Genomic DNA, 25,628 nt, shown 5'->3' on the forward strand with positions numbered 1-25,628 from the left:
TGGGGACCAGAGGATGGGAAGAGAAAGGCCCAGGCTGCAGCCCTGAGCAGAGCTGATGGCTCCTGCACATGAAGAATGGTGACATCAAACCACCAGACAGCAGGAAGAATCCAGGGGATGAAAACAGGATGATTTTTTTTTCTTTTAAATTGCATTTCACTTCTTCATGCATCATTTAAAGCTCCCTAATTGGGGCACTTTCCCTTTTCAAAAGCCCAGGGAGGTTGTGGAGGGAAACATTCAAAGCCCACCTGGACGTGTTCCTATGTGACCTAGAATCATAGAATTAGCCGGGTTGGAAGGGACCTCAGAGATCATCTAGTCCAACCCTGCTATAGGTGACCCTGCTCTGGCAGGGGGCTTGGACTGGGTGATCTTTTAAGGTCCCTTCCAACTCCTAAATTTCTATGATTCCATGAAAATGGCCAATTCTCCTGGCAACCTTTGCTCCCACCACCACCACCCCCAAGAAACACGTGCTCCAGCTCTTCAGTGCCAGAGCTCCATTCCCTCTCTTTCCAACCCCAACCACCAAACTGGCCACGGCTTCCCACTTCTCCCCAAACCACTTTTTAGAAAAAGAAGGAAAAACACACCCAAAGCATCTTTCCCAGGTCCTGCCTGTGTGTGGTAAGGAAGGGCCAGCCCAGCCTTTCCGTGCGAGGCGTGGGGGCTGCTCCAGAACACAAATCCACAGGGCTGGGGCAGGTTCTGCTTTATTCCAAAAGGCTCTCCCCAGCTGCAGCACATTACTTGTGGCAACTTTTCTTGGATCTTAAATGGGTTTTGAAGCCATGCTGTCAGCTGCCTTCATGTCACCCCACTATATTATGATTGAATCTCCTGTTCCTTTTATAGAGTTGTTCTCTCCTAATAAAACACTAACTGCTGGGCTGAAACTCAGGACCACTGCTCAGGGGCTTATGATAACCTTCTGCTCCTTCTTTTTGGTTTGGTTTTTTTTTTTTTTTTTCCTTTCCCCTCAGCTAAAAAGTGAACTTGTGAAATGTTAATCCTTGAGGGGCAGCCTTCTTTAAATACGTGTCTATCCAGTCCCAGAATTTTGCTGTGTTTATACAATATTTTTGACCCCACCCCCATTTTCTAGTTATTTTAAGAGCTCATACTTTAGAACTGGGCAATATTCCTGAGCACATGAAAGAACACACAGAGTACAAACAGCTATAAATGAATATCTGCAATTCATTGCAGCAGCCGCCTACAAAGGTGATACCTTCAAGCTGTTTGTCAGAATAAACTAGCAGAAAAGCTGTTACTTGTCAGCTTTTGGATAAGATACATTGCAAAACAATATTCATTTCCCCTGGCAAATGCAAACCCGCATTTTATAGGTGTGAACTATGTCCAAACTTCAAAACTGTAGCACAAATGAACTGTGAATGGGTAGAAAAACACTCCGAGTATGAACACAGGGAAGCAAACGACTTTAAATGTACAGAATTAAAATAATCACAGTTTATTTTTAATATGTTTAAAGACTAAAAATATTTTCACCTTCTATTCTACTGCATTTGAACAGAATCCATCAACAAAAGCTTATAAATCTGTTCCTCGTAATGGGTTTCATGCCAATGTTGTGTTTAAAGTCATGAGACTAAAAGAAAAACTACATTCCTGGGGCATAATGCTGCACAGTTAAGAAGAAATGCTTCCTTGAAATCGAACTTGACAACATTTGTTGGTAGGATTTCCAGGACTTTCATCAGGGATGTTTCTCCAAGGATCCCATCTCTCCGAAATTGTTTCTGTCGTGGTAACAGACTTGACTATTAATGAGAAAACAGTAAGAAGCTTTAGTGTCCTAATGGATACTAAATGACCTGGAGGATCTGAAACACTTCTGTGCAGAAAAAATACATATGTGCAATTCCTCTGGCTTCATGTATTTGGGAGCTGGGACACAATGTATGAAATGAGGTAACTGAGCGGGGAAAAGCAACAGCATTTGACATGTAAACAGTCACATTAACTTTGCACATGAAACCAATATCATATCCTGCTTCGTGTGACTTGTACAAATCAGAATAAAATCAGGTCATAATAGTAAATAACTATGCAGTGCCTGGAAGCCTCTGCATGTCCTCAAGACAGCGAGGCTACGAGCAAACCCTGACATTTGACACGGATGCAGCTGGTTAAAATATGTCTTCATCATACTCAGATGGAGATAAAGACAGAAGAAAATTCAGCCAGAATAAACCCGAAGTTAAAAAAAAAATTAATCTAAAACCAGATGCTGCAGAACGTGCAAAAAATGAAGATGCAAATTGAATTTTGCCCACTTGGAAGGAAATCCCAGCGAGCCTTCCCAGCTCAACTCCACCTCTACTGAGCAGGCCCCAAAACTCTGACAAAATCAACAGCAATAAATATTTGGAAAGAGGCAAACTCTGTAAAGTCTATTCCTTTTACTTTCTGAAATGGTGCAAAAATGTTACCTACTCCCTGTCCAGTTATTAGGCTCCCTAATGTAACATAACAGATACTCTCTAAATCCTTTTAGGCTTTCTCCCCCTCGCTGGAAAGATCATCATTTTTTGATTTCAAAGTGGATTTAATAAAGAAAAGGAGTGCTGTTAAAGTAATACGTGAGGCTTTGACATTAAGCAGTGCAACCCTGCAGAGTCGGCAAGAACAGGGTCTGTAATCTCCAGTGATTTATAGAGGGCTCTTCCTTCATCTCTGCTCTCAGGGAGGGCCAAAAAGTTTAGAGACAGCCTGGCGTCCCCCTGCTCCCTCCGACAGCTCCTGCTGCCCACTCTGCCTCCAAGAAACCTTTAACCACTTCACTGCTGGCTTCCCCTCCACCCATTAAGGCTTGGTATTTATTTGTATTTATAGAGCAAAGTGATCTCAGAGTTAAGTAATGCTTACGGAGGTAAATGTTTATGTCTGGCATCACGAGTTTATAAGCAGAGAAGGAGAAGCTAAGAGGCAGAAAGGAAAGGGCAGAACTAGGGAGGGTTTGATGCTTGGCTGAGTAAGCTCCGAGTAGAAACACATCTTCATTAAAAACTTGCAAATATATACAGTTAATTTCAAAGCTAAATAAGTGAATTAGGGACACCAGACAGCCTGTTACCAACTGGAGAAGAATGTTTGCCTTCTACTGGCTGAACATTACACAAAATATGTTTCCCAACACAAATGCAAGAAGCTATTAAGGTCTTGTAATGAGACAGAAATGTCTCATTTGAATGGATTTCAAACCCATCGTTTTTTAGGGAAATGAGCTGTTAGTTCTGTGCAGTAGAAGCAGGGAAACCTCTGCTGCTCATCTGAAAACTGCAACCCAGCTCCAATGTGGACTCAGCACTGGGAGATGAACATCACCACCAGGGCTTCAATCGGGTCAGGAGGATTAGATGTGAAAATAATAAAACTTCAGGCCTCAGTGAAGTCATCTGGAGGCACTTGGTCACCTCTCCACATGGGAATGATCCCACTGGGACCTGTAACCAGGTGTCTGCAAAGCCAGGAGATGTTCTTCCCTTCAGGGCTGATGGACACGTCTGGACCTCAGGACAGGCAGCTCCTCCCAGCAGCAACTGCCCTGCTTTTCCTCTTCATTTTTACTGCACCTTTCACAGCAAAATCTTGTTCTACAAGGAGCACTTTTAGGAAAACTGAGGATACAAATAAGCAGGAGGTAGAGCAGACAGACCCACAAAGCAAGAGCAACCCTGCAGCCTTCAAGACACCCTGGAGAGGCAGTCAGGATTAGATGAATATATTGAATATGAATATAATCCTAACTGGTTTAAATGGAAATTAGATGAACACACAGACCAAACTCAGGCCCCCTCGAGATGCCATGGGCTTAATCAAAGCTTTCTTTCTCCACTTACACACAAGATGGACCATTTATGGACTGTCTTCACCCTTCCCCAGAATCCCAGCAATCCCAGCACAGTAGGACTCCATATAAGAACAAGAAAATTAAGCTAAAATTCATCACAGTGTCAACAGGTTTTGATGTTGCCATGCTGATGTTTTGATGTGTGGAGGAACACATGGAGAAGCCATGAAAAATGTGCAAAACCACCCTGTACTTTTGCAGACCCATGGAAGTAGCAACCATATCCTTTTAGCTGCCACTCCTTGGACTGGAAACTTTCTGGCCAGCCCAAGCTGTGCCCTTGAAAACTAAATCCTGCACAAACACACGTTGGGTGTTTTATTTTTTTATATTCATGCTACCCGACCCTATCTTCTCTAAAAGGCTGGGGGATGGAAATATTGACATCCTGATTTACCATTCATTAACAAGCATATTGCAACCTATACAAAATATTGACAAGTGAGATGCATTATTTGGAAGTTTGCTGAATTTTCCTTTGAGAGACTGAGCTCATTCCTTGCCCCTCCTCGTGCCAGGGAGGCTGAAATTCCTCTTTGGAGTTGTCTCAGGGACAAACTTGGAGCTGAAAGTTACTCCTGTATGGACAGAGTCCCCTCCCAGGGAGCTTCTCCCTTGTTTCAAGCAGGGGTGAGGGCAGCCCAGCTGTTAGCTGAGTGTTTCTGGAGGTTGTTATAGGGAAGGGATGCAAAACATTCATTATTCTACTTCTAAGCAGCAATCACTTGCAGTCACTGACCTGCAAAAAGCCCAATCCTTTATTTTATTTTCACCTTAGATTCCTTTTGTTCAACCTGATGAACAGATGCAATTAAGACCTTGACAAACACAAACCCAAAACCACCTTAGACAAAAGCAAAGGATAATCACAGGATGTTATTTTATCCCAAAGGTTTTTGTAGGCTGTTTCATGACACCACATGCTGTAACCTAGATGTATGAATGGACACTTGTGTGGAGATGTCAGAGGTGTGCACAAGAACACCCAGAATGAGCGGGTTAGAAAACATGTGCCAAGATGCTCCTTTTCATCCCATTTAGGAAAAACTGACAGTCTGACCCTGCTGGGAACCTGCCATGCTGTCCAATTCTTCACTAACAAAACAACTTATGTATGAAAAGGGCTTAAAAGCTTCACTAAAGATTAATTTTCACACAAAGAACACTTTAGAAGCATCCTTCTTTGCCTTCTGGTGTCTGATGATAACTTATTTTAAGGTCCTGCTTTCTTCAAGTTGATTTGCACCCTGCAGACAGCATCGAGGCAGCCACAAGCTCTTGAGGAAGACAGAAAAATGCTGGGGACAGCAGTAGGAAAGAGAAGAACTTGCATCCCAGCACCCAGGGGGCACCTCACATCACCCACATGCCCAGCCCAGGACCTTGTCTTATTCCCACATGGGAGATGCTTGGAAAAGGGAGGGTGGGCACTGGAGCTCCTGCAGATCCTGCCCTTTCCCTCCCATCTCCATGCGTGTGCCTACAAAAGGAGTGGAAACTTGGCAGGCTGGAAAGCCAGAGAGCAGTCAAGGGTCGGGAGAGGAGGCAAAGTGCTCCCGTTCTGCTCCGTGGGAATGACACCAAAAAGGTAACGGGGCTGCAGAATGTGCTGCCCTTCCAGGGAGCTTCCCAGCAGCTGGACAGGCAGGAACAGGTCCTTCAGCTGGATGGAACCCTGTGATCTGAGCAATCTTCTCCAGAGACCAGCTTGAGAGAGCTTTGGTTTCATTCCCCAGCTCTAAAAAAAGGCCTGCTCGGGGTCACAGCCGTTTCTTTCAAGTGTTGCAGTTCTCTGGCAGGGCAGGGGCACGACGTGCAGCACTGTGCAGGGAAAGGGGCTGCCTGCCACATCAGGCACTTTGTTAGGCTCAACACAAGTGTAAAGAGTTGAAAAATCTTTTTCAATACATGCATTTTCAGAAGCCTTAATCCTTCAAAAATGCAGGATGTTTCAGTGGAGAAGAATTTGAGGTTGGAATTTCACGTTTACCATCCTGCAGCAGAAAGCAAGGAAGTATTTCCATTTTCTTCTGCATTTAAACTATTTCTGTCTAATAGGATGCAGAACAGGTAACTGCCAGGTCCTGATGCTCAGCAGGCCTATGGCAAACTGATCTGGCAGTAAACCAGTCTTATCAGGGCTCCCCCAATTAACTGCTGTAACCAGAGAATGTAAATCACTCCAGCCCAGCAGATGTGTGATCCCAATTTGCACCTCATCCAAGCCAACAAGATCTGTATCGTGCACACAGCCCTGGGACCCGCTGGCAGATGAATGCTTGCACTGAAAATAATTGTAAAAGTAATCAATTTTAAAACAAGAGGGAAAAGGGTTTCATAAGATGCCTCTGAGGGGCTCCCACTAAGCAGTTCTCTGGGTTTTGATCAGGTGAAGATGACACAGATTTACCTCTGGTCTCAAAGTCATTTTTACTTTCCAGCACTGAAGGGCCAAAGTTCTCCACAAAACACATTTCTGCTCTGCAGACTGCAGTGATACAACCTGGGGAGCCACAACTTCCCTCAAGGCTCCTGAAGCAGCAATAACTTTGGTTTTTTTTTGTACAGCCCCTGGCACAAGTAAACCTATGTATGTAAAGCTGGTGCACTCCTCCAAAAGAAATCTGAAATGTAAATAACTTATTTCAACCATAATACAATCACATTTCTTTTTATAGTAAACATAAATATATTTATTATAATCACATTTTATCATGTAAAAAGTAATTTAATACAAGATCTACCTTCCTACCTATTATTGCATTAAGGAAAGCAAACTTTTTCAGTGTTATTTTTTTATTTAGTTCAAGCAGAATCTCCAGGAGGCACTCTGGCTCTGGAAGGATCATGTCCTGACTTGTATTTTAGAGTAAATTCTTCAGCCTCCATTAGGTAAGAATGTTAAGGATGGTGAGAGCTACCTGTAAGAGAGAAGGGTCCTCAACACCTAAAGCAATCTCCAGGGTGACATGAAACCACACAAGTCCCACATCTTCCATGAGATGGAAGCAGCCTCCCAAAATACAGCTTGAATTTTAGCAAGTGTCCACACAAGTGCTGTAAAATGGCTAAAACCAAGAGCAGCTTCAAGTCACCTCAAAATGAGAGGTTAAAGGATAAACCAGTGCTTTGTTGGTTTGCTGCAGAGATCACCTGCACCTACTGCCCCCCCAAAAAGAATCAGCACAAGTTTTCCTGTTGGGATTCATCTCTCTGTGGAGCTGCTGCAATTTGCCCCTAAGTTTGGAAGAGGGGAGGCTCTGGGCAGAGAAGAGACCAACATCTCTCTGTGAGATGATCCTGCCAGCAGGCAGCAGCCAAACCAAGCAAACAGTTAAGGGTGAGGGAGCCCAGAAAGTGGAAAGCAAAGTTCTGCCCCACCACATCCATCCCATCTCCCTCAGGATAGCCAACACCATGGCTTGTGGTTACCTGCCATCCTCTTTGTTGCACAACAGGAGACTCAGGCAGCTCCTAGCCATTGTGGCACCATGGTTTAGGGTACTATTAGGAACATATTTTGCAACCCACAGAATAAACACTGGATCCAACTCAGTAAACCAAGCCCTAAGGCAAAATGAGTGTAAACACAGGCACAAAACAACCAATATATGGACAAAGACTTGACAACGTGAGGATCAAAACTTGCCAAGTGTCATTCTGAAAAGCCCATGAGTTTCTAAAACAAGCAACTGCTTTTTATCTTTGGTTTACCAAAGATTATAGGCAGCAGCCAGTACAGTATCAAAGCTTAAACCTCAAGTGACTGCAATCTCCAACCTATCAAAACATTTCCCATGGTTTTATTAGCACTACCAAGGAAGCCAATGGGAGCAGAATCTGGCAGAAACCAAACCAAAAATCTCCCATGCCAGATATTGCAGAAAATGAGCAAAAGCCTTGAGAGAAAGTATCACCTAGCAAGAAGCCACACATGTACCAGCCATTCCCTCCTTGAATACAGGCTGACAAGAAAAAAAAAAAAAGCTTAAAACCCCCATGAAATGTAAGAGAAAAACCAAAACCACCCCCCCTCTTCACAGAATGGACTCGATGGGCAGATATAAACTCACTGTGCCTGCAACAAGTACCAGGGAGAGAGATTGAAAACTTCTACTCAGCCCAGAGTTAGGGTTTTGGAAACCAGCTGGTGACCTGTCAGCAACCCTCCAATCCTCCTCTTCTGAAAATCACTTCTGAAATCTCCAGGAGTGATTTGGAAAGGTTGCAATGAACTAATGCTGTCAAGAAGAAGGATGTTTTATGCACCAGATTGAACAGGAGGGGAGAACCCTCCCCATGACATCTGTGCTTCTCTACCTGAGCCATCATTTCCCAGCAGCAGTGACAAGTAATGGTGTTGTGGTGCCAATCAGGAAATACCTAAAAAGATGCTGAAAGGAAAAGCTGTTCCAGCCAACAGTGATCAAAAGAGAGAGAGGTTCAAACAAACAGCAGTTACAGAGTTTTCTGCCTCTTTCCATTTCTGCTCTAAACACGACCACTAGCATTAAACAGGAGGGCTACCAGCAAACTGCTTTAGATTTACATCTACTTGCAATGCCCCAAAGTCTTCCTTTTAAAGTCCTAACCAGAGTAGCATCCCAAAATTACTCTGAACCCTGTTAAAATTTGTTTAGCCTTGGATGGCAGGATTCCTAATGCTGCACAGCTTGACCACACTTCATTTGCACAAGTTTAGTTGAACTATCAGCCATTTAATATTACTCTTTCAATTACCAGCAGCTGCTTATGTAGAAAAACTACCTACAATTTCTGTCACATCTCCTTGCCTAGTTACAGTCCATAGATAACTAAAAATGATGCAAACCAAGAGGCTGTATAACTAGCAAGATACTGCCTGTCTTTCAGTGAGTATCCAGCCTTTAAGGAAGCAAGAGGCATGAAATATGAGTAAGAACTTCTATCATTATTCAACTATATAGCTATTTGATAGTTTAAATTCCTTAGCACTATCCCTCCTGGATAGAAGATGAATTGAATCAGCAGATTTGCTTTCTTTTGTAACCACTCCAGTATTTGGTAGATTTAATTCCTTTCTATGAATGGGGGTGTGTGTGTTATCAAGTGTGTAATATGTTTTCATGTAAGTATTTAAACAACATTTGCTGTCCTTTGACTCAGGGATTCTTCAGCTCAAATTCCTGAGGATCTAGGGAAGCTTAAAGATTGTCTCAGATACTGCTAGAATGCAGGGAAACAGGTGTGGACTTTGGAGATCCTACAAACAAGTCTGAAGTTTCAGCAAGTTTTTGCAGTCTGAATTTCTGGGCTGCTGCTGCTTGGCAATCCCACCCCACTGCAAAGCTGAAACTTGTGTGTTACAGGAGCCAGAGCCAGAAGCTGCTTGATGGAGCTTATACTTGTCTAATTACAGCTTAGCAATTATAAGCAGAAACCCCAAGTATAAAATCAACCATTTTTGCTTAGCTACAGAGTACCTTCTGAAGAGGGAATCAAGCAATCCAGTGCCTCCCAGTCTCCTCCAAAGTTCCCACTGTCACAACTGGTGCCACGTTTTGGATGAGACCAGCAGCAGGCTCTGAAATACCAACTTTTCATTCCTAAATTTGTTTACAAATCCAAGGACATAGTTTACTCATGGCAAAGATGTGCTTTGAGCTTCTAAATGGCCAAGCTGAACCAAAGGGTGGAGGTTTCCTCTTCACATTTCTCAAGAGTTCACAGGCTGCTGGGTTCAGACATCATGAGGAGAGGCTGCCTGAGGACATTGTTTATTAAAGCCTTTTGTTCAATTTACAAATTGAAACAAATAATTGTGGAGACATTTGCAGCTATGGAAAAAAAAAAGTGTTTACAAAGTGGAGTAAAATACAGACTAAATACATTGGGATTATACTAGATCAAAACACAAGTTTCTAACATAGCATAAAGGGTGGTCAACACTGTGAGGACAGAAGGAAAGGCACCACTGAGTCATGGTTTTTATAACAATCTGGTCACTTGCAAGATTTTGCACAGATAAGCTCTACAGAAACCCTTAGATGCCTTCCACAGTGAAGCTGCCACCACTTGGAAGATCCTTTTGCAGTCTAATGTGTGACTCAGCAATCAGAATTATTTCTCCAGTGTCCAGAAGATGTTTTTCCCCAAACAGCAGGATCTGAGCTGACATTTCAGCTCAACACCTTAAGAAGTCACAGCCTGCCTTGACTGCACAAACCACCAAATTCCAGGTTATATTATAATGGTCTTTGTACTTGGCATGGAGTGAGGCAATTGTACCAGAAATAAATCCAATAGAGCCCCACCAGGGCTGTGAAAAAATGGCACAAGAGGGATGAAATGCTGTTCCTAAAAGCTTATGTAGACAACTCTTCCCTATAATGCCTTAGTTACTAGCATGGTGACAGAATCAAGCTCTGTCTGTAACATTAACTGGAAATTCCAATAAAAGGTATCTATCACCATTAAAAAAAATATAAGGAACAGAATTAATCAACCAAACTCTCCTACCAGGTCACAGACTACAAAGGAGAACTTGCCATGATTGGAAACTCAACACGATGACTTAGGAGGGCTTTGGAGCACAGAAGTATTTTCTTAACATCAGTAAAATATGTTAACTAATACTATATTTAGTTAGCTGAACTTCTCTGGGGATTAAAGGCCCACTGTGCCTAACAAAACTTTGTCTTGAAACTGACTAGCAAATGTTGTTTTAGTACAGAGCATTTGATAGCTAATCATGCTATAAAACTATAAAATAAAGTTGTGTTTATTGGTACAATTAATCCTTCCATAGCCCACAGGGCTAGGGCAGAAAATAGGGGGATGAGGGAGTTCAGAGCAAAGGGGGTGGGCTGAGAAACGAGGGATTATTTGCAACAGGGAAAGCCCAGGATTGAAGCAGTGGATGTGAGTCACAGGGAACTGTTATTATTATAATTCCAGTTGCAACCAAGAACACCATCTCCACCTGGGAGTGTCAGAGAGAGAAAAAATGCAAGTGCTTCATGGGGAAGGAAATTCAGCCCCAACCATGGCTGAACGTGTGCTTGAAGATTTATAGAATCCATGAAGACCCTGACACCCAGCACAGAACAGCAACAGAACCCCACCCATTTCCAATTAATATATTCTCTAAGATAATGCAAACCACAGTTCTTTCCCACTGTTTGAATTTGTTGAAAGGTTTTTTAGCTAAGGGTGATCTGGAGTAAAGCATGAGAGGGAAAAAAAAAATCCCATTCTGTGACTGAAGAAACATATGCTTGAAATCTAGCTAGCATGTTAATTGTGGTTAATACATGGAGCAAATTAAGAATGTAAACAACACTCACACAGCCTGTGCAGGGACTTCCCATTTCCATTTTTACAGCTTTGGCATTAATAACCAGCAATTGCTTACAGTTGCCAAAGGCTTCTCCTGCACGTCAGATATAGGTTACTGTATCCTTATGGAGAGCAAGTTTTGATAAGCCAATGGGTCTAGTGCCTTCTTGAGTAAAAAAAATGCACCTGAAGACAATAAGGAGAAAACTGTGAGGTTCTGATAAAATACAATTTTAATTTTTAATAAGGCTTTGTGATCAACTTCTGTGCAGGACATGAATGATGGAGAATAAAGTCAGAAGTTTACTGCCAATACCTTCAGAAAGCCTTTGGGATATTCAACACACAAACAGCTATAAATCTTCAGTGATTTATGCACTGATTCACAAAACCAAAAATCACCTTTAGTGTAATGAACTATTCCCTAAGTCTAAAGGAATTTGGCCTCCAGAGACCTCCTTACTTCTCCTGAAACTGCACAGAAAGTCAGCACCAAAGCTGCTGCTCCAGGTTCCCCATCTTCCTCTGTCCCTCCCATCTCAACCAGGAAAAGGGGCAGCTCCTCCATGGATTTTGCAGCAAATGGGATTGGCATTTCTGGAGGTGGGTAACTGTGCCCAAGTAGTTTTCTCCTATCTAAGGAGTGCCTATAGGTGTGATGACAGAAAGGAGAAATTAATGCTCAACAGCATCTGCTGTGTTTTTGTATCCTTATCTTAAATTCCAAGCAGGATTAAATACATGAGAACTCTGCAAACCTCACCTCATGGCCCTCTCTGGGATCTGTGCTCTCTTCTTACCATTCCCAGGGCAGAGCCACCTGAAGGCCTCCATCCAAGCAAACATTTTAGACATTTTACCAGTTGAGAACAAAAAGCAGCCAGAAATCCCGAGAGGAGACTGGAAATAAAAGTACAAGTAGCAAACCCAACACAGAGACCTGCCAAAACCCTGAAGGTGACAGCTAGATAGGAATGCTAAGTCCTGCATGGAAGAGTCACACATGTTTTGGGAACAGCTGTGTCCTCAGAGAGATGCTCAGGTTCATATTTGTATTAAGGAAAAGCTGTCAGCCTCAATCAGGATGATGCCAGTGCTGTGCAAACAAGTTGTGAGTCAAAAGCTCTTCTTGGGAGAGCTCCCTGCTAAATTACAGCAAGCATTGGTGTTGTTATTGGAAATAATTGGAATTACAGACAGTATTCCTGACCAGCCCTTGGTGGTGATGGTGGTATCAGCCTGCTGCCAAAGCCAGTCAGAGCAACAATTAATATGCAGGAAGAATTGGTAGATGGTGATTTTTCTGAAAGAAATCATTGTTTGATGGAGTCATTGCATTATTTCAAAAGATAAAAGTTAAACCTGTGGGATAGAAATAAACACAACTTTCTAAAATAACCTAATAACATGAAAGTAATGAGTTTGGAAAACAGATGTGGACAAAGGCAAGCAAAGGCTGCTCCACGCAATCTGGGAAGGAATGATAAAAAAATTTACAAGCTGTTTTGAGTCCCAAATAAAAAGAGTAATCAAGCCAGGCTGAGTTATAAGTGGGAAGGGTCCAGGATCCTGCGGTAGAGACTAAGCAGAACCCCTCAGCTTTCTGTACTGTACACTGAGGCTTTCCCATGCTGCTGGAACTCCAGCTTAATTCTTGGTTGGGCAGTTCATAATTCACATCACGTCCTGGAAGGCCTTGTCACCCTTTCTTTTCCCTGCATTTGTTTGATCTTTTGCATTCTGCTGGAGCAGCAAACTGCTCGCACGCTTCTGTCACTGACAAACGTCGGGGCAAGAGGTGAAATAGTAAGGCAAAAAAAAAAAATTAAATCAAAAGGTAATGTAATATCCTCGAGAAAGATACCTCGTTCCAAGACAAAGCACACACAGAGATTATTTCCATGATGCCCAGTTGCCTCTCCTGTTAATCATGATTTATGGAAACATCTATGCAAGAGACCCACGGGTTAGTGAAACCATGTTACTCTGTACAAAGTGGCTTCTCAAAATGGCACTGTGAGAAAGCTCTCCTCTGCAGTTGTTTTACTTTGCCTCTGAAAGCTTTCAAATTGAACTGCTAAAGTTCAGCCAGCATCTAATTTTAACCGTGAGTTCCAGGAGAGAGTAAAGCTGGTGGGAAGATTACAGAGTTCCTTGAAGCTCTGACCTACAACAGGAAGAGAGTTGTCAGCCTTCATGTCTCTCACTCTAAATCCCAAGGGAAACAACACTGGCAGAATGTTTTATAACACATTCCCACTGTAAAAATTTTGTATTTGAGAAATACGATGCTTGCTCACTCCTTCTGCTAGACCTTTGGTGTGTCAGTAAAAACAGATGACCTTAAATGAGTAATTTTAGGTTTGCCTTTACACCACAGTTTGGATACTCAGGGTTCACAGGGTTCTGTTTACAAAATCACAGAGAACTGATATTACACAAGAGCAACACGCTCACCCACACCTTTAAAATATTTGCAAGGAGCTGGCAGCTTGTAGCAGAGTAATAATGCCTTTTTTCTGCCTTCTCAGGTTAACTCTGTAACTCAAGAAATACCCACGTGGAAGGCTGCAATCTGGGATTTTCATAAGGAAGGCTAAAAGGCTTCTGTCAAAGGGCCAAAAACCAGCATCTGTAAAAGAGCTCAGGGAAGAGAAATTAAAAATAAAATAATTGGATTATGAACTCTCAGCTAATGAAATCCAACACTTTATTTTTTTTTCCCTTCCAAGTCATGGATTTTGGACAAGGCACAGTGAGATACAAGCTGGGTCCCACAGCTCTGAACTGCCCCAAGGATCACAGTTTCAGGTATTGCACAACATCAGAAAGCAAAACAGGAACAAAGCAAAAGGAGTACATCTTCATCCTGCCAGCAGAGAACAACTTTCCTGACAGTAATGAAGATGTGGTGACAAATAACCAATAACTGGACAGGATATGAATAATAAATACAGGAAAACTGTTATTCCAGTAATAGGTCTTCAAGTACACGGGCAGCTGGAGGAATTCAGGCATGCTGGAATAAACTAAGCCCCTTTTTTTCCCCTTTATTCTCATTTTTTAAGCTTTTTGGTCCCTGGGAATGATTGCTCTATAGCTGAAGGCCCAGTCAGAAGCAGAGGAGTGGCTGCAGCTTTGAGCAAACCCACGGCCCCCCAGTCCCTGATGTGGCAGTGTCCGTGTGTGCAGGGTCACTGTGGGAGCAGGAGCAGCTCCTGAACTTTCTCCTCTCCTCTGTTCCTTCAGCTAATGAAAACCAGAACCATCATTCTGGGACTCTGAAGCATTTTGAATGATCCAACAGTTGTTACAGACCTCACATTATCTGCTGCTGACCCTAAATTGAGATGTCTGGGAGGCGGGGATGATGATTTTTGTGCTGATGAATAATTAGTTTTGCTGGTTTTAAGAAAAAAAAAAAAACCCAACAACTTATCTTTTAATCAGAACCTAAATGAAAAATGCTAAAAGCTATTCCCCAACATCTGCCAGTTTAGCATAGATTTAGAAATAAAAATCAAGAGGTATGGTCTCATCTCAGGGAATTATGTGTTCAAATCCTCATGTATGGAGATGAGAATGTAAGTGTTAACATTCAGAGTATTCTGCTGCATTAGGAGGCTTAATGAGTCACTGTCTGAAACCAATAACAAGTTACAGTTCCTCTCTCACATACACACACATTTAATTCTGTGTATAATTACTCAGTTCTGAGTAATGACAATTTATTAGATTTTTCCCATCAAATGTACGAGTTGCTAATGTACAACAGGTTGGTAATACCCAGAGCTCTTTCCAAGAAATAAGAGTTATTAGTGTACCAAGTGGTAAACGTAACCATGCAGTTTATACCCCCTCATCTCTCCATAAAAGTATTTCTCAAGTGAACACACAGGGAAAAGCAGATTTTTCTAACATTTCTAAAGAGGAGAAAGCAGTGTGATCACTGTGATTACAGCCTACAGAAACCATCAGCATTTACTCACACAGTCCAACCAAGCATGGCCAAAGGACAACTGTCTGGAAGGACTAATTGGAAAGTGATTGCTTTTCCTTGGCATTTAACACAAAATATCCTGCTGGAGCATTTCAGAAAAATAAAAGCTTTTCTGCTCTATTATTCTACTTAATGCCCAGCGGGTTCTGACAGAGCTGGGTGCAAGGTAGAAAGGAGGAAATGTGGACAACAGAGATACTGGTGGGATGTCCCTACTTCTCTGGAGTTTGATCTGCTAGCCAAACCCCAAACTGACCTGTGCACATGGCTCTGCAGCATCCTTTGGCAAGCTGGGATGCTGGCTGCAGGGAGATGGAGAGGAGACAAAGCTGTCTTGCAACACACAATTTGAGGCTTTGCTGGAAAACATGCAGGAAGTTCCTAACCTGGTGGGATTTACAGAAACTCCCAATGCAATTAGGATTAACTAAATACGCTGTTTTCCCTCATTATTGTTATTAAAAAGGCAGCAAGATTATCACATGGAGGAAATATTTAAGGATGAGAATTCATATGGTTATATTGAGAAGAAATACTTTCAATGGATGAACTGACATGGTGTTGAGGGCAGGAACAGCCTCAGGTGCCTCCCCACCCCCAGACACCCTCCTACAGCCCAACAGATCTCAGTGGTTTCCTTCACACTGTGCAAGGATGAAGCCTGGTGGCCACCTCACCATGGACCTGGGCTTGGCTCCCAAACCTCAGAGCCCATCAGAGACATGACAGGCTGGAGCAGAAAATAGCACCACAGCTCAAGGGGTGCAGAACCACAAGAAGTCCAACCCCTAAGATTGAAAGAAGTCCTGAAGATCATATCCCACATTAACTGGCAGAGTCCCATCAGAGGGACAGGGACCTGGAGGGGACATTGGCTCTCCGGGCCGGTCACCATTCGGCCACTGCCCTCAGCTGCCCATGCTGCCCCTGCTCTGGGTGTTTAACAGGGATCTTGTTGAGACAACACCCTGGTGGCTCCTCAGTCCCTTTGCTGAGAGGGACAGCCCTCCTGTGGGCCACGGGATGGCAGGAGGATGAGGATGCCACCTCCCCTCCCTCGCCCCGTGGAGCCGAGACTGCGAACGGCGGCAAGGGGGCCGAGCGGTGGCTGCATTCCCATGCTTTTTATTTTAATTTCTTTATTATTATTATTATTTATCCATTTCTATTTTAAAAAGCAGCCTGTTCCCTTGGCCCCAGCATGCTTCCCTCCCCTCCGGAGCCCTGGGTTATGTGAAAATGGCTGTGCCAAGGGGGTGGGGTGGGGCTCCTGACGGGCTGTGTGGTCAAGGAGCTGGGACTGGGGGGCCTGAACGAGGGCCAAGCCTTGCACTTCAGCTTCCTGACCTGGCAGCCATTCAGAGAGACCCTGCTAAGTGCTATTTCCTAAATACACTAGCTTTTCATAACAATCTTACCACATTGCTTTCCTTTACAAGCTCTCTTAAAAGAGAACTGGACTCCTTCTGGTTAATCTACACAGACTGCATTTGGAAGCCATCAGAAACTGAACTCTAAACAAAACGTTATTAATGCGTTGTAATCTGCCCTCAATGTTCCAGATGAAAAGAAAATGTTTTATAGTTTTGGAGTATACATTTTAATTGCCTTTTAAGAGTGCATATACTTTTAGTGCTCTCTGTTATAAAACTGCAGTATCTGTTTCTTGATAACTGTTGAATGATCTCAGCTATTTTTATTAGGTTTTCTCCCCCACCCTGATCCCCTTCCTTAAGCTACCACCACTTTTTCAGACCATTCCTGATATTAGGCTGGCAAATGGTTTGAGTCTAAGATATTATAAACATTATAAACAACTTCTTTACAACATCCCCTTGCTGTAAAAACACACGGATCCAGAAAATCAGTTCTTTAAATTAACTTAGAATTCAACTACTTTTGGTAAAATATGATCTAAATAAGCCCTAAACCAAATTTTCCAGATTTCTGGCCCTTCCCTTCTCAGTTTGGTCTTACTGCCTTGCTTCCCATGGTGTCTGGGAGTGTTTGGCTTAGGGAAGGATACAGGAACTGCAGAAACTCACAGCAGATACTGCAGATTTTTGGCTGCCCCTCACATCCCCATGGCTGCTGGAGCTGGCAGGAGGCATCTGGCACCACCCAGAGAAGGTGGGGTCATGGTAAGATCTCACCTGAGCTATAAGCCCTAAAATTCCTCAATTGCCCACTGGAATTGGGAAGCAAAGCCCTCCAGGTTTTCTCCTGCTGTTTGCCTTCCCTCAAAGGAGATGCTGCCTCCTACAAGATCTTTTAGTGCTCCTGGGATGAAAGGGAAAGGGTCACTGAGTTACCTGGGATGCTCTCTGGGTGTCTCCTGACTAGAAAAGCACTGGATAAAATAAACAGAGATCCAGGATCATAAAACTAACCACGGGTTTTGTTGTTCATCAGGTTGCAGGTACAACAGACACCAGGACCTGGAAAATGCTCTTGTTTCAGGAAAAATCAGGTATCTGGGCATCACTGCTATCAGACTCATATCAACAAATGTTTGTCAGGAATGCCTCTAGCTCTCCAGTTTTAGACACTAAAACACCAAAGCCTTTCCTTTTCCTAGTACTTGGTCCTTACACACCTTCACTATTTGTTTCTTTTCAAGATAATTAGATTTCCCACCCCCCAACTTTAACTCCTCCTGTAATATCTCTAACACCTCCCCAATACCTTTTTGACTTACAAGATATTATTACTTGACAACATGCAGGCCAGGATGTTTTGCAGGGGGAACCTCATTCAGTGCTTGGAGAAAAAACACTTCTCAAGGTTTTCCTCTTATGAAAATAAAATATTTTACATGGCAAAGCCCTTCTCTCACACTGGACTGGGATTCACATCACGCAACTCAAGTTTATGGTTGCTCTTTTAGTTCTTTTTATCTTCAAAATTATCAGCACTTGCTAATTTTTTATGTTGTTTTTAAAAATATTTTTCAGCATGCAGATGGGCTTGTGAAGATTAATGGACTGGGAACACTGAAATCTTGTATTAATCAACTACAGGGAAGGCAACTGCTAAGGAAAACTTTCCATAATGCTGGAAACAAGTTTAAGCTGCATCAAATGAGAGCAAGAGAGGCTCCCTCACCTTGGAGGATTTCTTCTGGGTGCTCTCAAAGGCAATTTAAATTCATTTTTAGCAAAGACACCAGTCATGGATGATTCTTACTGATAAGCTGTTGTCTGAACGCTGCACAAACCACACCATGGGGAACCCTCTCAAGTGTTTATCAGGGTTCCCTTTATTACAAATAACTGAATCCTTCCATCCTCCATCCCTTGGAACTTGGGCACAACAGGCCAAGGGGTGCAGAACCACAAGAAGTCCAACCCCAAGAATCAAAGTAGTCCTCAAGATCATATTCCACATTAATTGGCAGAGTCCCACCACAAATACTTTAAATAAAAATGATATGGAGAGAAGTTTGCTTTCTGTCACAGGATAATTAAAAAAAAAAATCTACCCCAAGCTACTGACTGAAGAGCAGCCTGCATGCACACATTTAATTAATGGTTAGGTTAATTACACCAATTTCATTACTAATTGGATCAGTTTAAACCTGCTACACTGAAAGTAACTTGGCAGACAAAAACGTTTCCATAATTACAGAAACAACTGGGGGTTTCTTTGAGTAATGTAATTCCAACAATTAAGCAATTCAGCCACAGGTAAAGCAAAGCCACCCTCAGCCATTTGGGTCGTTCTGACTCAGTTTCAGTAATGTGTTATTTCTCTGGGCTGAGGGCTCCAAAATCCAGCACCATGCCCCACAGCAATCATGTTGGCTGAATGGCATTTACCCAAGTGCAAAAGGGAAATAAGTTCTGTGCAAAGGCCCTGGTAAAAGGGAAAAACTTAGCTGAGCTTTCAAATGCTGCTTTTGGTATGAACCTTTGAGGTTTGAAAAGTCTGATTATAATTTAAAAAATACCACACCTCCTACTTCCAAGCTTTTTCCTCCAAAAAGCAGAACTCCCCTGCAGCAGTGCAAGTCCCAAAATAGGTCTGAATTTGCCCAAACCAGAAAGAGTTGGACATCTTTCAGGAAAACCTTGTTTTTACTGCTCATGTTCCATAGGTTTGTGGAGGGTAACTGTGGCGAATAAAAAAGCTGCTGGCCTCTCCCCAACAGGTACTACTCAGGTCAACTGAAATTACTACCAGCATTAAATGTGAATAAATTCTATGATTCTAAGAAATAAATAGGTGAAGAATATTTTATTTTCTCTTTTTTAGGTTCCTAAACCAAACAGAAATTCTGTGATTCTTTAGCAAATTAAAACCCACAACTAAATCCCTCTTTTCCACAGCTGACATTTTCTATTCAAACACCAGGGACCTTTAGAGCAAGGATTTGAAGAAAGTGCTCCTGACAAGTTGCATGTTGATACTGATTGAGCAGTTCCTACAGGCAGTGAGAAGTCCTCAAGTGTTTTCTTCTAGAAAACAATTACAGAGCTCTTTATGAAACAAAGAAAATACAGAAATTGTATTTAGTTGGTCTCTTCCATCCCCAGGGTGTTACTGCCATCATATCTATAGTAAGACAGATTTCATGTGAAATTCTGGAAGTCAAACAACATGTCCCCATCAATACATCTCATACAAATTAGTATTAAGATGTTATCTTTCCCTATGTATAATAATGCTGAACGTTTATCTGCTGGAAGAAGCACATAAATTACAAAGCACTGCAGTTTGTAAAAGAGAACTGCTTGGGAAATAACCTTTTGAGCCACTGGAAAATATTTTGAGTTCAATCAACTTTATTTCCAGTACAAAAGCAATTAGATCTTTCCCATCAGAAATCAGAAGAAGAAGTAAATTAAGATTTGCCAGTGATGGGAATTCTTTACTTGCAGCATAAATAGAATTTGCTTAATATATTTCAGCTATGGCCATCTATGTAACCTCCATTCCAAACACAGTTTGTGAGAAAAAAAGATGTATTACAGATTTACTATAGATATCTACATTTGAATTGAATCTTCTCTCTGCTTTTAAAGCAAAAGCTACTTTAATTAAGCTTAAAACAACAAACAATCAAGCCACAAGAACCAACAGATTTGGCTGCTGTTCCATTCAACCAAGAGTTGTAATGAGAAATCTGATTTAAACAAAACCCAAACCATGGGCACCCTCTCAGCCTCAGAAGACTGCAGTAATTTTTGTCTGTGCATCCACCATTCCAGAGAAATCAAGACACAGATAAAAATGTGACTTTTCCAGTGGCTCTTGTACACTCTAGGAACCCATTTTATAATGCATTATACTCATTATGATTAAGTAAACTGCTAAAGAATTCTGCTTGTTATGATCCATCTGGAGCACCAAGATTGACTCCTGCAGCAACAGCCTCAGTGACAAGACAGCTCAAAGTCAAGCTTTACTTTTTTTCTTGACTAATGGGCATTTTTGGGCAAGGTTTTAGCTCTTGACTTCCACAATTGACTGAAAACCCTCTTTACAGGAACCTGAGAGTGTCTGTAGCAGGGAGATGGGCCCATGGTCTCCTGCACCAGCTCCACCAGATTAGACTCAGGGGCTCTGTCTCCTTTTCCTAATGGCAAATACAACTCCTGTCCCACAAGAAATACTCTTTTTCTTTCCAAAGTAGGGCTCTAACTGGTGAAATTTTACTGAGGACCTCTTCTCCCTTTGCCTCACATACCATGAACTTTCTTCTTTTCTTCCTCTGTGATTTAGCTGGGTTTGTTCTGAGGTTAAAGAGAAAATGAATACACAATAAATCCACGATGCAAGGAAAAAAGAAAGAGGGTGGGAACTACACTGCAGAAAGCCCTCTGCAATGGCACTAACTCCTGCCCTGCTTCCTCTCCTTCAACCCCTTGCTGATCCAGGAATAAATCTACCAAGCAGAGGAGAATGTAAAGGAGAAGATGAATTAGAGAAGACCACAGATGAGAGAAGACAGGGGATAATTTCTGAATACAACACTGACTGTCTAGAGTCTGATCCAAGACTGTTTTGCAATTAGTGTTTTAGAAAACATTTCCAAAGCAAGGCTGCTGGCCTGAAACTGCCTCTTGCAGATCTAACACTTTGCTCTCATTTATCCATGGATCATTCCTGCTGACTTCTTCCTGGCAGCTGAGAAGAGTCAGACTGTCTGAGGACAGGTTCTAAAATTTGAGATTTTCTCTGTCAACAGCTTGGTGATCATCTCATCCCTGATACCTAGTGGATCAGTGAACCTTTCTTTTCTGTTTCACTACCAATCATGTTTTCTTGATGAGTATTCCAGGTCCTACAGGCATTTGTATCTAGGTTGTAAACCTTAAACCAGCAAAGCACTATTTCAGTCATCTCCCTGGCATAACACGAGGCTGTTCCATGCAGAAAAAAAAAAGGAACAACAGCAGATGTAATAAATAAAGGATTTCTTCTGGCCAGAAACCAAACATCGTTGCTAGAAATTAAATATTGTCATGCAAAATGCTAATCAGGGCATCCCCAGTTCTTCTCAATGGCATGGCTAAAAATTAAGCAAAAAGCAGATGCCTGGGGGAACACAGAGCAAGAACCAGACTCCTTCACACAACAGGGAAGAATTGGGTGAGAAAAAAAAGACATACACATTGTGGGGAAACTCCAAAGAGACAAAGTCCAAGCATTTACCCTCAGAATCCAGGTTTTGGTTCCTCCTCCTGCAGCATTACCTCCTATAGCCTCAGTGATCCCCAACACAAGAGTTTCATGGGCAGTGGCTGTTAAGCAAAGTCCTGTGTTCCAAGAGAGAAATTCTCCTTTAAACCCTGACCAGGGAAAACTGGGTGTCTGTCTATAAGGGCCTCGTGCAGGGCTCTGTGCTGAGTGTGGAGCCAGCCCAGGCCAGAGCTCAGGGTGATGGGAGCCTGAGCTGATGGGTGCTGCACCCACCAGTGCTTTCCACGGGCCTGGGGCACACAAATATTCCTTTTGAAAATAGCTACAACTTAAAAGGTCATGTTGTAAAGTCATTTGATTAAAATAGTAGTAAGAGAGTAAACATTAACTCACTATTTTTCCTCAGGTCTTTCTTATTCCCAGTTGCTCTAATTTCTCCCAGACTTAAGTTGCACCTTACGAATCTGAGAGTTTATCTGGATTAGAAATCCTAAACTTCTCAGTTTTCAGTGCAAGAAAACCAATGTCCTGCCATCCAAAAATGTCTAATTCTCTAACTCTCCTAACTCCCATGATCTCTTGATTTCAGCTACTACCTCTCATCCATACTATTTGTCACTACTGAGACAAAAGCACACAGAAACATGGAAGAGCTTCACAATAAGGGACATAATTTTTTTCAGGCTTTAATGAACAATAGATTTAATGCTATGCAAAGGCAACAGAAGATAAAACTCCTGCTATAGCCTGGTAAATATTATCTAGCTGGTGGACTCTTGCAAGCATTCCTGATCCTCTTGATTGCTTAAGCTTCAATCATTATTACTCAATAAGGTTTTCAGAAAATGCAGACAATAAACACTTTCTTAAAAAAGAAACTGGGATAAACAAACCTATGCACAAAAACCCCAGTGGGCAGATGAGGGAGAGCTGTAAACTGGCCCAGCTCCAGGTGAATTAATGCAAAAGGCATTGATTTGTTGTGGGTTAATGATAAGGACCCTTTGTTTAATTTTAGGAGAAGTACTTTCGTTTTCTGATCGGCAACCAGAGCTATAGATTACACAACCAGAAAGCCAAACTTTGGCTTTGCAAGAGACTAATCAAAGCCAGTCTGTCTGTGAAGGATGAGGGAAGGGAAAACAAGGCTGGAATAGCCAAGAGCAGTTTGTTAAAAGGAAATATAAGTGCTGCCTGCACGTCCCCTGTCACCTCCCCACGGGGACAGCAATGGGAACAGGCAAGCTTCTAGTGACAAGTTTGCTACTGACCTAAAACCAGTATTAAAGATAGTTCTCCAGCTCATCCAAGAGGTGCAAATCAGCCCAACTCCAGGCATCACCTAGAAGCTCCAGGGTTTTATGAGGGTGGCAGGAAATACAAAAAGAGAAATACAACTAAAATCAGGAATACTGTCAAAAAAGACAGCAGGAAGATAAGGGAGATGAAAAAACAAGTTGCTTGTTTTCTTCCTTATCTCAGAGAAAGCCTGGAGGGTGTTGAATGCCCACCACAAGAGCCACAGCATCCACCTGAGTGCTGGCAAAGCAGCTGCCTTCAGCCCGTGTCCTACAGAGCAGGGATACAGGGGCTTCACCTCCTTTCTTGGCCTGGAACAGCATGTCTGAGGAGTAACTGTAATATTTGGCACTTAGTTGTCTGTATTCAAAGAGTTAAGCTATGTCCTATAAAGATAAAAATCTCCACTTTTTATTATTTTGTAAGGCTGCCTAACAAACCAGGATCCAGCTGTAATTGTAACATTCCAAGCTCCGAAGGCGCCAAGTTTTACTAACTATCATTTAACTGCTCCACTTGATGCACTCCAAATTCTTGTTTGGATAATCAGCCTTTGTTTAAATATGTACCAAAAAAAAAAAAAAAAAGGGAAAAAAAAAAAAAAAAAAAAAGAAGAAGAAAAAAGAAGAAGAAAAAAAGCATAGGCCAGCACTAGCCTCTAGGCATGTCATGTGAGCTTATTACCCCAAAGCCTGCAGTAGCAGACACTCATGCACAAGAGGAGGATTATTTTGCTAGTATTACTGTTAGGGTAACACAGAATCAGACCTTCTCCCCCCACTCTTTTTCTTTTTTTTTTTTCTCCACAATTCACAAGTCTTCTTTCCAAGTTCAAATAAAGTTTAAAGGTGAAAAGGTCAAGAAAGTTTCAGGACTGGCTGTTGAAAGAGGGAGAAATAACCAGGGTCTCCAAGTTTGCATATACTAAAAGCTCAACAATTTTTGTATTTTGCTGCAATTCATAACTGTACAAATCCCTTTTGTTGGGTCTGTTTGGACTGAAATTAAACACTTGTTAATAATTTATAACTTAATATAATTCAAAAATAATAATAACTGTCAAGCAACTTTATTCAGTACATAAAGCAATCCGAGTGGCTCATCAGCTTATTTGTCAAAGCAACAATTTCTATATATTTTAGCTCATTTCTACTGGGAAGAGTAGTTACAGAGCCACCCAGCTTGCTTGGAAATCATTTCTCCTCCAGCTGGGAGCAATTCCCAAATTGCTGCACCTCACCCACATCCAAGTGATGTTGGCTCCTTTTAAAAGCAGCTTCACTCTGATTTCAGGAGGTGCCTGAAGAGAATGGGAGGAGAGACAGCCAAAGCATTACAGACCCCAAAATGCATCCCACAGCAATAGGCTACACATCATTTGCTCTACATTTTATATCTGAATCAAAGTTTATCAGTGTTGGGACAACAAACTGCCTGTGAAAATCAGTCACTTCAGAAGCAGAACATTCTTGGGTTTTAAATCTATGCTGCTAAGGGATCTTAGCTCAATAAAACTTCAGGGCCAGACACAAACCTGTCTGATTCAAAAACTGCTGCTTCCCCCATACCTTAGCACAAACAGAAGAAATACTCTGGTTTTCTCTTTTTTTTTATCTTTGCCTTTTTTTTATGAGGAGTAAATCTTAGTTCTTTTAGAAAGAACCATGTCAGTGGCCATGGGAAGCAGAGTGGAGCTGCCTGGGCTGGGCAGTTTGGGTACTTATATTTGACAGAGAGAAAAGTATTAAAGTATTTTCCCAAATAACTACAATTCCCCAAAATCATTAATATTGTTGCAAGAAATCTACTACATTGAAGCAAATTCAGCTGCATATATTAAGCCAGAACCTCAACTGATTTAAATCTATGTAATCTCCCTTCTATCATGTCAGTATGCATCAGCCAGAGTATCTAAAGAGTATAAAAGAAGTCATATAAATGTTCTTTATATCTGATAAAGTAAGAGCTGTGCTCCTCAGACACCAAAGATCACTGTGCACCTTCTGAGTACTCCCACCAATACTCTTCTTGTTGCATATCAAGTTACAGTGTTAGAAAACATCAATTTTAAGTAGACAAAGCAAAGAAGTCCAGATGAAAAACTAATCTGGTGTCAACTCAGGCTGTCTGTGCAGATCCTCAGCTACTGTAAAATCATGTGAAGCCAATGGGGCCACAACAACTTCCATCAGGCAAGGATCTGCTCTTCTTTTCACCTATTTATCTGCCACAATTTCTAATTTACTTACTAAGTCTCTTGTCCTTTCCTTCTTTCCAACAACTCCTCCTCCTCCTCTTGATTTTGTTTCTTCTCTCCCATTGCCTGTAAGCTGAAAACTGAAACACATCTCTTCACCCAGAGCCATCATCCTCTTTTTCTCTCACCCCATTCTTCCCTTCCTAACCCTCCCTTGTTTCATTCCCATGCTTTGTTTCTATTTATTATCCATCCTGCTGTAATAATTCAGGGAAAGAGAAAGGCTTCAG

At 42.0% G+C, this 25,628-nt stretch overlaps 1 protein-coding gene across 8 annotated transcripts in view; it reads right to left on the reverse strand.

Moving 5' to 3' along the window:
• The window catches only part of BCAS3 (BCAS3 microtubule associated cell migration factor), a 310,290-nt gene that overhangs the window by 69,022 nt on the left and 215,640 nt on the right, over positions 1-25,628 (reverse strand). The gene's annotated exons all lie outside the window — the stretch shown is intronic.

This window comes from Calypte anna, chromosome 19 (assembly GCF_003957555.1).
Source record: "Calypte anna isolate BGI_N300 chromosome 19, bCalAnn1_v1.p, whole genome shotgun sequence".
Taxonomy (NCBI): Eukaryota; Metazoa; Chordata; class Aves; order Apodiformes; family Trochilidae; genus Calypte; species Calypte anna.